This window comes from Pinus tabuliformis, chromosome 5_2 (assembly GCF_031772625.1).
Source record: "Pinus tabuliformis cultivar Carrire ecotype Pingquan chromosome 5_2, CPIR1, whole genome shotgun sequence".
Taxonomy (NCBI): Eukaryota; Viridiplantae; Streptophyta; class Pinopsida; order Pinales; family Pinaceae; genus Pinus; species Pinus tabuliformis.
This window is the reverse complement of record NC_142306.1, coordinates 984,492,641-984,507,222: the sequence shown is the minus strand read 5'-3', so window position 1 is coordinate 984,507,222 and position 14,582 is coordinate 984,492,641.

Here is a 14,582-nt window from a genome sequence, read left to right as displayed (position 1 = left end):
ATAATCCTCTTCCTGGAGGGTGGAGGAAGGAGGATGCTACTTCAGCGGAGGTAGTGGATGCCACTGTTTATCGACAGTTGGTGGGGTCGCTTATGTATCTGGTCAATACATGACCTGATATATGATATGCTGTTAACCAGCTTTCAAAAGCTATGGTTAAGCCAACCAAGCTCTTCTGGAAGGCAGGCAAGCATGGATTGCGTTATCTCAGAGGCACATCGAGATATGGATTGTGGTACAGACAGGAGGATGAGGTGAAGCTATGTGGCTTCACAGATGCAGATTGGGCAGGGAACCCAATGGACAGAAAGAGCACATCTGGAGGGATTTTCAGTATCGGGTCGACAGAAGTTTCTTGGTACATCAGGAAGCAGAGATCCGTGGCACTCAGTTCAGCAGAGGCCGAGTATATGGCAGCAAGTTTGGCTGCATGGGAGGCTATATGGATGAGGAAGATCCTGGCCAAGTTGTTCGGGTCACACTTGGAGCCTACTGTGATTTATTGTGATAAACAGAGTTGCATCAAACTCTCGGATAATCCAGTATTTCATAATAGATCCAAGCACATCGACATCAGGTACCATCATATCAGAGATTGTGTGCAGCGGAGAATCATGTTACTTTCATACATTCCAACAGAGGATCAGGATGCTGATAGCATGACGAAGGCGCTCACCAGGAGCAAATTCGAATACCATCGAGGCAGGATAAGGGTTGCAGATAATCCATATCTTGTTGAGAGGGAGTGTTGAAAATGCAACAAGATGATGGAGCTTAGTGGAAAGGAGTCGCCTTCACTAAGTGGGCCCGCAGGCTATTTTTAGCGCAAAGTCTATTTTTAGACTATGTCTATTTTTAGACATATGGATCATGGTCTATGAGTTGTAGGATGCTATTTGTGGATGATTTGTCATGTTGGTAAAAATAGATGGACTTCTATTTTTAGACATATGGGCGGAGTCTATTTTTAGACTGTCAGGCTAAAAATAGAACAATCGAATATTATTAGCTTTTAATAATATTTGGACTATAAACATTATCTTATCCTCTTGGAGCACTTCAATTCGAGCTACAGATGTGGCACATGCAACTGCCAGAAGGAAATACAATTTTCTTATGGGTCAGTTGAGCTATTGCATGATGGACTTCAATTAGAACTCAAGAGATTGAGTTTGGTGGAGTTGATTGAGGAGTTGATGCAGTTGTGTTCAGTTTGACTTGGTTGAACTAGTTGTATTTAGTCTAACTGCAGAATACACTAGTGATGAGTGATGTGAATTAATTATTAATTAATTCACTAATTATTAACTCATAAAGCAACTAAAGAATACATCAGTTAACTCAGTGCATGGACAGTTCAGTGGAGACAGGTGTTAGAGGTGGAGACTACTATCAGTTGTGATTATAGCTATGCATGAGATTTGCACAATCAGTGATTGAGATTTCCAATGAGGATTGTGCAGTTCAAGCAAGGGAAAACGAGCTTGGATCATTCCTATTCTTACTTTGAATTGCGCAGTAGAGGCAGGCAGATAGCGGAGGAGATTTGAACCTATGACTTGATTTAGATCTGAGCTAGTTTGTGTGTAGCAAGTGGAGATAGTACTGAGTACTTGTGAGGAGTATTGTACTATGTATTGTTACATGTTCTCTATCATTATAATATACAAATAGTTATGGGTTTTCAGCTGTATGCTTTCCCCAGTACATACTATGTTGATATGTGTGATTGATGTTTCAATGTGCGCATGCGATTGTTTCTGAATTCCACAAAATTGATGATCAACGTAGAGGAGGTTATGTATTATGCATGCATTCCACAAATAGTGTATAATCAGGATAATCTCTGTGAATAAGTGTTATATTATTCAAAATTTCTACACATTTATTCGCACTTGTTACATTGTACTGGGTACCTTAACTCTCATCATCATTATCGGTGAGTTGTCTCATGTTTGTTAATGGTATACATCAATGACCAGTAATCAAACAATTTCTCACATGGTCAACTTTGACTCATTTATTCCCATAGTGTAGAAATCTACCATATGCGATCGGTGAAGACCTCAAGTTGTGTTAGAATCTTGGTTCACTTGTCAATCCCTTCAGTTTTCTGCTAGTGCTACTAGCCACCCTTATATGTTGTAGTTCATCTCAACAACATTTTATATGTTGACACCCGAGTTTTATGCAATACCACTATTCCACCTATATGACATGGTACTATTATGAGGATCAGTTATGAAACATCAATGATCAAACATTCTTTGAGCATCATTGATCAATTCTTATATATGTGATATTGAGACATAGCTTTGTTGTGTTCCTTTACGGCTATGATTAGATGATCCACTATGTATTCTCCAGTCTTCTTTGTACACTTATGTATACATGATGGATCCGCTTTGTACTTGATCAACGAACATGCTTTACTATCTCTGAGCATGGGTATGCCCACCTCAGACATGAGTCTTCTTTCTGATTCCTTCTACAGGTATTTAGTAGGTTGGAATCTGGTGATCTCCTCTCAGGTTCTCAAATGATCTCTCTTTGTACTTAATACATTTTGGCCATCATGTACCCCTTCTGACCTCATATATTAGGGGGCATATGTTATAGCATCATTCAACACTCATGTAGTTATGATGCTCTTATATGGCCTTGGGCAGCCCTTTCCCATTCAGACTTGATCACTTATTAAAAAACAAATTTTTAAATTCCATACGCGAATCTTCCTTTATAAAAGTGGATGTACACGCCAATACCATAATACCGAACCAATGTACATAATTTAAAATATAAATATATATATATATATATATATATATATATATATATAGATATCTAGATATATATTTCCTATTTCTCAAGCGGGGTTTATGGGTTTCACTGAAAGCCCACCTATAGGAGCCCATGGCCTAACTGAATCAATTGGTTTATGGTGGTATTTATGCACCTCATGGGAAGGCCTAAATCATAGAAGGAGAGAGGATACCGACATTATAGTCCCTTTGTCCCTAGATCAAGTCTAATTTTCTTTGTGCCTCTTGCACTCCTAGTCATAGGAAACCCTTGTTTCCTTGCAGAGATGTTCATCTTCCATTATATGACATCCTTTTGCACATGTTGAGAGGTGATCTTTGAGGCTTGGGTTGGACGAATCTAGAGGAAGGTTTCATTGGTTTCGTGGTCGGATCAGGTTGTATTCTTCCACTACTATTTGTTGATATCAATAAAGAAGCTCTGTCTTGTTCCTGAAATGTTATGATCTCATGTCTAATATATCATGACTTATATGTTGAATATTGATTATCTAACAAGTTTATTATGCACGCTCTTTGAACTACTTGCTATGTATATGCTTCTCTGAATTGTGTTGCTGGTCCAGTCACTTTGGAGGAAGCAGAGGGTTTGGACCCTACGGGATCGACATCAAACATAGGACATCCGGGTACTTTTCACAAACCCAACTTTAGTAGTTTTCGTAGTTTTCTTGCTTGAATGTAGTCTTTTTGTTGATAGTCTGCCTTTGATCTGTTGAGGTTGTCAACCCTTACCTTAGGAAAGTTTTTCCGGCAAACATTTCCCCTTTAATGTTAAATAAGGAGCCACATCACCCTTTTAAACTCCATGTTTTCCACACCAAGATAATTCCACAACCCAATGGAGGTGACCTTTGATAAAATTATAGTAAACTCAACATTAGTGAGCTAGACTATTGAAAACAATGAACTATAGAGCATCTAGAGTAAGGCAACATCATAAAGAGAAAGATCCAGTATAACATTTGATCAATTAAAGGTACAAATATTGGCTCAGGCTATCCTTAATGTTGAAGTCTTGAAAATAATATGTTCAATACATGCTAACATCACAATGTTTTTTTTATAAGCTTGGTAGGACTACATCTTCATCATGTCCAACTTCTCACCCTGTTCGGGGGGGGGATAACACAAGATTTGAACCCAAGACTTCCGGTTCGGTGAGACTTCATTTCCACGACCATTGTCAATTGAGCTACCCCAAGCGGACGCTAACATCACAATGTTGAAGGAAGAGACCCCCTAAAATATTTTGAGAATCGTTTATAAATAGGGGAAGAGACCTTACAGACATGTTAGTAGTCACTACATCAAAGAAGGTGATCACAAGTGGTCATAAGTGTAAACATGTCATTATGAACCAACTCTAATAATCGAGAGGTGGGCCTCATATCACAATAAAATGAAGCATCAACTAGAAAACCACCAACTCCTAGAATTTAAACAATGTCTCTAAATGTGGTGGGGTTAATAATAAGATCATCATATCTTGAAATAGGTATAAGCCAATGAAAAAATTGCATTGTATATATGCATTGTAAGGAGAATCCATCAAGTCTAAGAAATAAGGAGAACCCATTACACCCAATGCCAAAGTTGAAAAAATATTTATAAAAATACATCATTAAAAAAAATACATTTGATTATAATAGAGAAAGATCCATTAAAATAAATTGAAAATTATTTATAAAAAAATCTTTAAAAATAAACTAAAAATGATCCTAATTATTTAGGACTAAAAACTCTATCAAATATAATACTTACATTAAACAAATTAACCAAATACTATATAAATAGTGATTTAAATATTAATAAAAATCTAAAATACATCATCGAGAAAATCATACTCATAAGGATTTAACATAGTAAATGGATTTCACATAATAAATGAAATCCATATGGAGAGTGCACTACTAGATGTACACTACGAGCTATGCCAATAGTGTTCAATTAAAAGAATAAAAAAATTAACAATCTTTTCTTTACTTATATCCATCCACGTGTAAAATGCAAGTTACTTGTTTGACATTAAAGTTTGCTTTTACTTTCATTATAGGTCAAAACGGGCTCATTCTTGCATGTGCAAATGTGAGCATCTAAGCATGCCCTTGATCATGGAAAACTTTAGTGTCTAGATTTTGGCACATGCCCCATCTTGAGGGACTAGATATTATTTTAGCTGATCCCTTACCAAGGTGGTCAGAGTTGAGTCCATCAGGTTTTTGGTGTCTAAAACTGCGCTTATTGTTTTAATATATTTCGACTGTTCATGCATTTTCATTGTCAGCCTCGGGTAAGAAAGAGACACATCTTGAAACAAAGTGTCAGTTGTTAAACAACAACGTAGTTTAAATATTGAATTTTTTTTACAATCTATTTTATTTTATTTTATTTTTTTAATTTTTTTGTTGGTAATTTTAATCATGGGATTGGTATGATTTTAATATTTTAAAAGTTTTGTTTAGGTGGTGAATTTATTTTTACTTATTCCTATTTAATGTAGGAAGTTTTTATTCTCGGGATAAGTGTAGTAGGTTTTTATATCTAAATCAATATTTAACCAGGCCGCAAAGCTAGCATTCTCTGCTGCTTAGTTTAATTATTAAGCTTTGAAAGGTATGAACTAACTTTTACGTTTGAACAAAACTTATAGAGTAACTATTCTGGCATTCTGGCATAGTTTAAACATAGTTAAACTAGAGTCAAAAACAATAAAGACATACAACTTTGTATTAATAAAAATTATAATTAAGTATAATTCACAATCGTATTATTCCTCGCTAGGCAGAGATGATAAAAATTGTATTTGTAAATGGCTTTTTTTTATAAACTTTAATATCATATTTGTTCATTTTAATCCATTATTTGTATAGATTTGTATGGATATTATTTTTTACGAAAGGTATCACTATCTTCTAGAAACGCTCTCATGGGAAAACACAGATGTGTGGTGTTAGATTGAAATATAGTTAAATTAACTTAGTTTAAATATAGTTAAATTAAAATATATGTTAAGAGAATGGTGTAAAATTGAGTCTACCTAGCTAAATGTGAGACAAATATCACCTATTCGTAAGGGAGCTTGAAGTACTTCAACAAATACATGGTTTTGAATTAACCTTTTCAACTTCAAGTGCATGTGTATAAATGATTTTATTATATTAAAAGATTAGATAAATGTTGATTGGATAGTGGTTAAATAAAATTTAAATGTTAAATAATTGAATGCATTGGATTTAAAAACTATTATATAATGCTATTCCACACTAGTCGTTGATAAGACTATGTCATGATGCACTAGAATATAATGCAAATCAATAGAATAAGACTCTCCTTTCAAATTATAACCTATGATTATGATATATTTTATTTTTGTTGTTTATCTATTCTATAAAATTACCATTCTTTGAATGGATAAGTTGTTGCAGATATTGGTTAGAATGATATTATTAGATATAATGACTATCAATTAACTTTTTATGTGGTGACTTTGGTATGGCGGTCCATGGTCTATAATATTGATTGTTTGCTAAGGATGAGTTTTAGGATGGACATTGATCATGTTAGTTATATTAATTAAATCCATAGACACCATTTATGGTTGGGAATAATATGAGCGAAACATCTCCCATTAAGGGTATTGAAAATGCTAGCACCTAGATTACAATAAACCTCTTGTTGGACATTGATTTGTACCTAGGTCTCAAATTGATAGAAAAAATGGTTTCGTCATGCGATAATATTATCATGAAACATGAATGTGAGATAGATAATTTATAAAATATATTGTATGAAAAAGATACCTCTAAAACATTTTTTGAATAGCCAATAGAAGAAGCCATGGGCATGGTCATGTATATTTTTTCTCTTTTTTGGTAAAAGGGATCAAAATATGAAAGCTAAGAAAAATAACATAATAGATGGAAAAGAAATAATTTTCAACTTCAAATGTCATTTAGTAAACACCCACCTTCTTGTCCATTGAACTATGTCATAGGAACAAATTACAATAATTTCTACTACTTTGCTTTATTGCAAGCAATAGTAAACTCTCAAAAAGAATTGCATGTATTATTCTTTAACCATAACTATAAGTTTCAAGGCAAGATGGATAATGGTGTTAAAGATACACTACTATTTTATTAAATAAAGACAAACTTATTATATTTATGACAATGATCTTAATGACTACCTCTTTTCATTTCATTTCCACTAGTATAATTTCACTAATCAGTAATTGCTACATAAAGGATTACCAATTATATTCTAAATAATTATTTTGAACTTATTTCTAACATTACATCCCAACATATTGTATTTTATTTCCAAATACTAAATTATATATCAATAATGACTTATACAAAAATAAACCTAAATAATAAATAACTTAAAATTATACACAATCTATTTATTCATGAATTCAAAGCTTAAAATTATAATCAATCTATTTATTCATGAATTCAAAGCAGCAACAATTATTATTATTATTATCATCTTAAAAATTTAAAAATTTATGTACGGGAATATGCCATCTAAAATTGAAAATGTTTTCAGTAAAAAAAAAATTATAATTGTAATCGAGATCAAAGACATGTACCTATAATTGTTTTGGAGAACTTGTTGTGTGCGACACCCTAGCCTAGAATTAAAGGCGATGATCTTTTAACGAATTGCTTTAAATGCAAAATCAGAAATTCAGCTAGAGGTTTGCTAATGCTAATGATTAAAAATATTTCCTTACCTCGTAGTTTAATTTAATGCACATAGTTCAAGTGATTTAACCTTTTAAACTTATACAACAATTCAGTAAAATTAATTCCTAGACTGGTTCTAAATTATCGATTAGGATATCATTCTCCATGGTAAATGAAATTTTGATTGTTTAAAATGTCTCACTCAAAAAACCTAATATAGAAATCTCGTTGCAATATACTCCTCGCTAGTCTTTTCAAATGACATTTTACCCATTAAAGAAAATTAAATATTCACTCAATCTACAACTATTAACACGTTGTAAATATTTGCATTTAACTTGCCACAATTATTGTCGTGATTTATTAACTACCATTGTTGTAAATGAACAGTTAGATCTGAAAACATTTCAAATAAGCTACATTGGAATGATGGATCTGAAGATATTTTGAACTTTATTTGAAATCCAATGGTATTTATTTAGCAAAAACATTAATGAGTCTAGTGGAATAATTGCTTATTAATTAACCTCTTTTCCCTATTTCAAATCCAACAGATTATATATCTAACAAAAAGGTTAAGAATCTGCTAACATACGTGTTTATTAATTAGCATATTTTCGGAACAACCATGAGCCTAATTTTACAGAGTATGATTGGCTGAATTTCCGTGCATCTGTAGCTGGAACACTCTTTGTTAGAGTTGTACCATTATCACCCATAGTGGTATGTTTATCTTTGATTTTGATCGTCAGGTATTTAATGTTGTACGCACTGGGCAGGAGTCAGGCCAATTGTTAGCAGATTTAATTGGTAGGAGGCATGCACAAATAATTTAATTGCCTTCATGTATCGATGGTACTAACTGACTATGAGTTAACAGTGGTATGATAGTTGTATGTAAGGCATGCTTAGAAAATAAGAGCAAGTGAGTAGGTGTGATCTTAAGTCCATGTCCGCTCGCACACACTGACGCGAACTGATGATGGAATCATCATGGCATAATAAGACTCTATCTGGCTCAACCAATCACCATTAAAAAAAATAGAATTAAAATTAAAAAAAAAAAATTATAAAGTTAACCTTATAATTAATTATTTGATTTTTTTGGTAAACTCAAAGTTAATTGAACATCAACACATTTTCGAATGTGTTATACGCTGTGCGGCAGGGATAATAAGATGTCACAAACAATGTTACCAAAATGAATATAGTAGGTTCTTAATAAGATGTCACCAACAATGTTATCAAAATGAATATAGTAGGTTCTTGCATCTAGATGGTAAGGCTTAGTATAGAATATGTTAAAATCTTTTCAAAACAATTTTAAGTAAACAACTAAAAATATCCTTTTGGCTCGCTGGGTAGGTGATGTCATGAGGGAGTAGTTCAATCTACCACAACAACAGAGATATAACCATAAATGAACAAGGTTTTAACTTTTCCATACAACAATGTTCCCATTTAGCATTATTTGAAGGTTTACATTGTTACAGAGATGTCATTCATGCTATGTAACAAAACTAAGTCCTAATGTTAATGAGGTTTATTCCATCCCACAACAGTGTTGGTTTAGTGGTATTAGGTTATCCTTGTGTCGATTGTAGATTTTTTGCATCCAACAAGCTTCAACCATTATTTGGAGGTTTATCCACTACTACACGGATGCCATTCATGTTGTTTAACAAAACCATGTTCTCACACAGAACAATGCTAGTCTAATGGTAATAGGTCATCCTTGTATCGATTTCAAATTATGTGCATCCAACAGGTATGGATCAAATTGAACTCTTGACTTTTCTCCATGCCCATTGGATACCAAAATTGCTATTGAAATAAGTTAAAGTCAACATAAGTTCAAAGGTGGTAGTAAGTAGTGTTTAAATTTGATGGGTATTTATTAGTTTTTTCTTTGTTAACAATTTTAAAATCCATGTTTACCTATTTTTCAAACTATCAAATTGGGAGGCAAATTGAAAATTTACACACACACACACATATATATAACAATGCATACTTCTATTTCTAACAATGGATTGGACAATGGGAATTATGAAACTAATAAAAAAAATAATTCAATTGTCATTCCCATATGTAGAGACCCAAATGTCTAGATTAAGAGAGAATGAGTTTCACAACTTATTGTTCAAATGGAATTATTTGGGATAAAAACATTACAATTACAATGTATGAATTAAATATCTTTGTTCTAGTTTCTGTTAAAATATTTGAGTATTTTTAAAATTATCATCTTAACTCTTACAAAATAAAAAAGAAAACATATCTTGTCATGGAGGTATCATCGTTGTTGAACTTCCCACTTAATGAGAAAAATTAAAATTGTTATTGTAATATAATTTATAAAGTGTCTTAATACATATCACTCATTTGTCCATATAAAAGAGGCAGCATCTTTGTTGATGTCGAAAAAATGTAGGAAGAAAGGCTCAATTTGACTTTTAGTCTTAGTCAAACTCAGTAAATCGAATTTTTACATTAGCAGGACAACTTGGAGGCAGTTAACTAGTGTGGCATGGCTCTTGTCACTCAGTTATCTTAGTAAATTCGAGTTAGAGGGCTTGAAGTTTAGTTATGCATGTGTGATTGCTAAATTTTAGTAATCCAATTCAGTTCTTTTTAGTTGTATTCAGTTAACTAACCTCTAACTATTGATAGAGTCAGTTGAAGGTCAGTGGTGCAGTGGAAAACCAAACTAACTCATATATTTGTCAGTTAATTGATCAATTAGCCCAAAATAGCTAGTAGATGCAAGGAATTCGAATTCCTCAGCTGAAGTGCAGATGAGAAGGCAATGTAACATCAATTGTAAACTAGTTTGAGTGTACAGGTGTTGCATGAGGTCGGGTGATCCATCCTTGGGAATTGCACAATCAATTGGAGAAAATTCCACAATCAATTGGAGGAAATTCCTGTATTTTAGGGACTAATTTCCTCCGGAGTTGTGCAGGGAAATATGAGGCTTGGTGGGAAAATAATTGGCTAAGTGTTGGTCAGAGTTTCTCATTAAGCAGAGAGAACATTTATTCTTTTGTAGGTTGAGTTCAGAGCTGAAGCTAGCAATTGTGCTAGGTTCTCTATTCAACTTATTAATGAAAAAAGGCTTGAGGAGTTTTTCCCAGTTGGGTTCCCCTAGAAATCACTGTGTATTTTTTGTTTTTCTTATTGCATGTTGATGCATGCTCTTCTAAATTGTGATTTCCATTCCAAAAATCAGTAGAGTATAATTGTGTCTCTTTTTTTTTTTTCAGTTTGAAATCTTGAGAGGTTGCAATTTATATCAAATTTCTACATGTTATCAGAGTTTTGAAATCACATTAGAACCAATATTCCAAACTTGTCTCTAAGGAATTTCGAAGTAGCAACTTCAGTGGAGAATTTTTTCTTCAGGATCAGGAGAATGTATTCAATGGCATGAGATTGGAGTATGCCCTGGAGGGTAGCGCGAATTTCATAGCCTGGAAGGATCGAATGCAAGCAATGATTGATGATAATGGTGTGTTAGAATATGTGAAAAATGATATTACAAAACCTCCACAGTCGAATGCACATCAATTAACCTAGTGGAAGAAGGATGTTGCAGAGTCAAGAGGAATTATTCTAGAAGGTGTGAGAGACCATGTGGTCTCAAATCTCCATGGCAAAGAGACGACATTTTCTACGTGGAAGAAGCTGACTGAGCTATTCAAAAATAGAAGTGACCATAGAAAATTGGACCCAAAAGACAAACTTTGAAACACCATGATGCAGAAAAATGACACTATTCCACAATATCTCTTTAGGTTTACACCAGTTTGAGATGAGCTTGGAGGGGTTGGGGTGATTGTAGCAGAAGATTACTTGGTGAGCCTAGCCCTTTTAGGCCTTCCAAAATCCTGGCACAACTACCAGGACTTTGTGAATGAAAAGGAAAAATTACCAAATTGGGAAAGAATGTGGTCCAATTTGGTTCAAGAAGAGTTCAGGAGAAATAACAGAGATGGAACATCATCCAAAGCTGAGTACAAAGAGAATTTTGCATTTTTTGGAAAGAGGAAGAAGGGAAAAGGAAAGAAGACCTAGAGAAAACCTAAATCTAGCCAAAATAATGGCAAGAAGAAAGACTTGAGAAAGATAAAGTTCTTACACTACCACAAAGTCGAGCACTGTGCAACAAAATGTCCACACAAGAAGTCTACCACGAAGCCTTCGGGAGGAGAAACAGGTGAAGCATTGTATTCATAATTTGAATTAGACTCCACCCTAATAGCATGCATGGGAAACACTATTATGGGTTGTGTGTAGTACCTTATTTCTGGTGCCTCGTTCCATATGACAGGTTGCAAGGAGTTTTTCAATAGCCTAGAGGAGAAGGATCTCTAGATACATATCGAAATGGGGGATGATTGGAGGTACAATACTACAAGAATTGGTACTATCACCTTTGAGAGGGAGAAAGCCTCTACTCTTCCCCTCAAAGATGATAGTGTTTACGTGGACTGAAGAATACCCTGATATCTGTAACAATATTAGAGGATAGAGGCTATGATGTTATTTTCGGTAATGGGAAAGCCTTTTTGAGACACATAGCTACCTAGAAAGCGAAGTAGATTGGGGTTTGAGTGAAGAAGCTATACAAGCTTGAGGTGGGAGATTGCACTACATTGATCAGTAAGGCTGAAAAAGTGCAGAGTCGAGATGTTGGAGAACTCTAACATAGGAGATTGTGTCATCTACACCATGGTGCCTTGATAATCATGCAACAAATTACCACCGGTTTCCCTAAAGGTTTCATTGACCAACAAGATGTCTATAAGGTGTTGGGCGCGGGATCCCCCAAGGGTAGTTTTAGGGCTAAAAGCCCATATTTTGGTCAAATTTTGTAATCCAAGTGTAAAGACTCCACATTTTGTGGTCGCAGAGCGCATAGGTGTTAAAGAGTCATAGGGTTGTCCGCCCTTATTTTGGAAATGTAATGTCGGCTGTAAAAGATCTACCCATGGTCCGCAAACCATGGGATTGTATAAATAGAGCTAAGCTCTAAGTAGTTTGATAGGAAGAATAGAAGATAGACACACGAAGATATGATGTATGAGAGATAGCTCTGAGGTAGAAGTCTAAGTTTGGGTCGTAGCGTAGGTAGAGGCTCTGCAGCTGAGTGTGCAAAGGCCTAAGGTAGAAGTCCACAGCTGAGTGCGCGAACCCCTGCAGCTGAGTGCGCAGGGTGGGTCGAGTTTGTAATCATCCAAAATTATCAATAAAGAGAAGTATTCTACAATTTCTACGTCTTTATTTCCTATTTATGCATCTTGTTATGTTGGGTATGAATTTCACTTATAATGCTTATATGATGCGCGAATGTATGTAAATGTGTTGGTTAAGTGAACACAATTAAGAACATCTGTTTACACGAAGCTAACTAAGATCAGTTAATAAGATAAGTAAAACACTTAACCTAGTTTGGGAGATATCGTAGTTCGTTGCCCTAGCAGTGCGAAAGTCCCTGAGCCGCAGGTTAGGGTTGCGCAAAAGCCAATTGTACCCTTTCGCGAAGGTACTGAAGGGTGGAATAGAGGGCTAAGCAACCTACGCGAAGGTAGGTATAGCCAGAATAAACCAACATCACAACCATCTCTGGGTGCGGAAACTTGGTTCCAGCATCCCCCCATACTGCTTCAGGTGAGACTTCATTCCACGCTCCGTAGGCTGACGCCGAAAGGGCCAGAAGTGTAGGGATTTGTTTGGCTAACTAACGCTAAACCTGGGTCAGACCCCCTTAAGTAAACAAATGGTTCTGTTGCCGGGACCGGAATCTGCATAAGAGATGTGTGATGTTGTATCACTAGAATCCAACTAAGAAGGAGATTGGAGACTGGTTGGATAGAAAAATCCATGAATTCACGGCATAGGAGAACAAAAACCCGCAACTAGCAAAGGAACAGTGGTTGGACTTGTACCTATATAGAGAGATCCACAAGATATTTTTCTGCTCTTTCCCTATTGCGCTATATGAGTGGATCGCGAAGCTAGCATATAGCCAAGGAAGGTGGAAACTTGACGGTCCTATTGTGTGGACCCCAGAGCTAGTGCGAAGGTTGGAAGCATTAGAGGATAAGATCACTTGTGCTATCGATCATTGGCTCGATCACGTCATAGGAGGATTTGTCACTGAATTTGTGGTTGACACTTCAGTTAGCTATAGCGAGGCGGAGCGACATTTTTTCAAAGGACTGCGAGGTAAGTACATAAAACATTTGAATACTTGGTTTAGAATGTTGTTGTAAAAAAAATGGGTTGTGCAGCTACCTTGATGTTTGGGACTACACGAAGCGGAAAAATTTACAGAAATGAAGGAAATAAGGGTCTAGAGTATAGCCCCTTGATTTCACCTCCGCGAAGGGACGAAGAAGCAATAGCAAAGGTTTCTCCGCGAAGTGCTATTCAGTTAAAAAGACAGGGATTCCTGTGAATACCACCTCCATCCACACCACCTCTGACTTCACCGCCATCGCCTCCAACTTCACCCGTACCACCTCCACCTCCACCGCGGTTCAGTATGGAAAATATAGTGAAGTTGCCTTTGTTCAAAGGCTTGGGAAATGAGGACCCAGACCAATTCTGGTTCGTTGTGAGGGCTGTATGGGAAGCTCAAGGTGTTACAGATGATCACATAAAGAAGGCGACACTGGTTAGTGCTCTGCAAGATCGCGCGCTAACTTGGTATATTAAGTACTCTAACGATAACCCAAATGTTGGAGTAGCAGACATCCAGGCAACACTAAATAGGGAATTTAGTAGGCCTAAATCTGAGGCGCAGTCGATTGTGGGATTCAAAGAGATCATGATGCGACTAGACGAGACGCCTTGGGAACTAGATCAGAGGTTGAAATGTACAATCCACAAAGCCAACATGAATTTGACAGATGGACAACATCGCGAGTGGTTTGTGGCTTCGCTACTACCAAACTTAAAGAGTGTGTTGTCACAACAGAAGATAAAAACTCAAGCAGAGGTCTTGGAGATTGCCATGAGACTACATGAGACTTTGATGCAATTCCCTAATCTAGGAGTT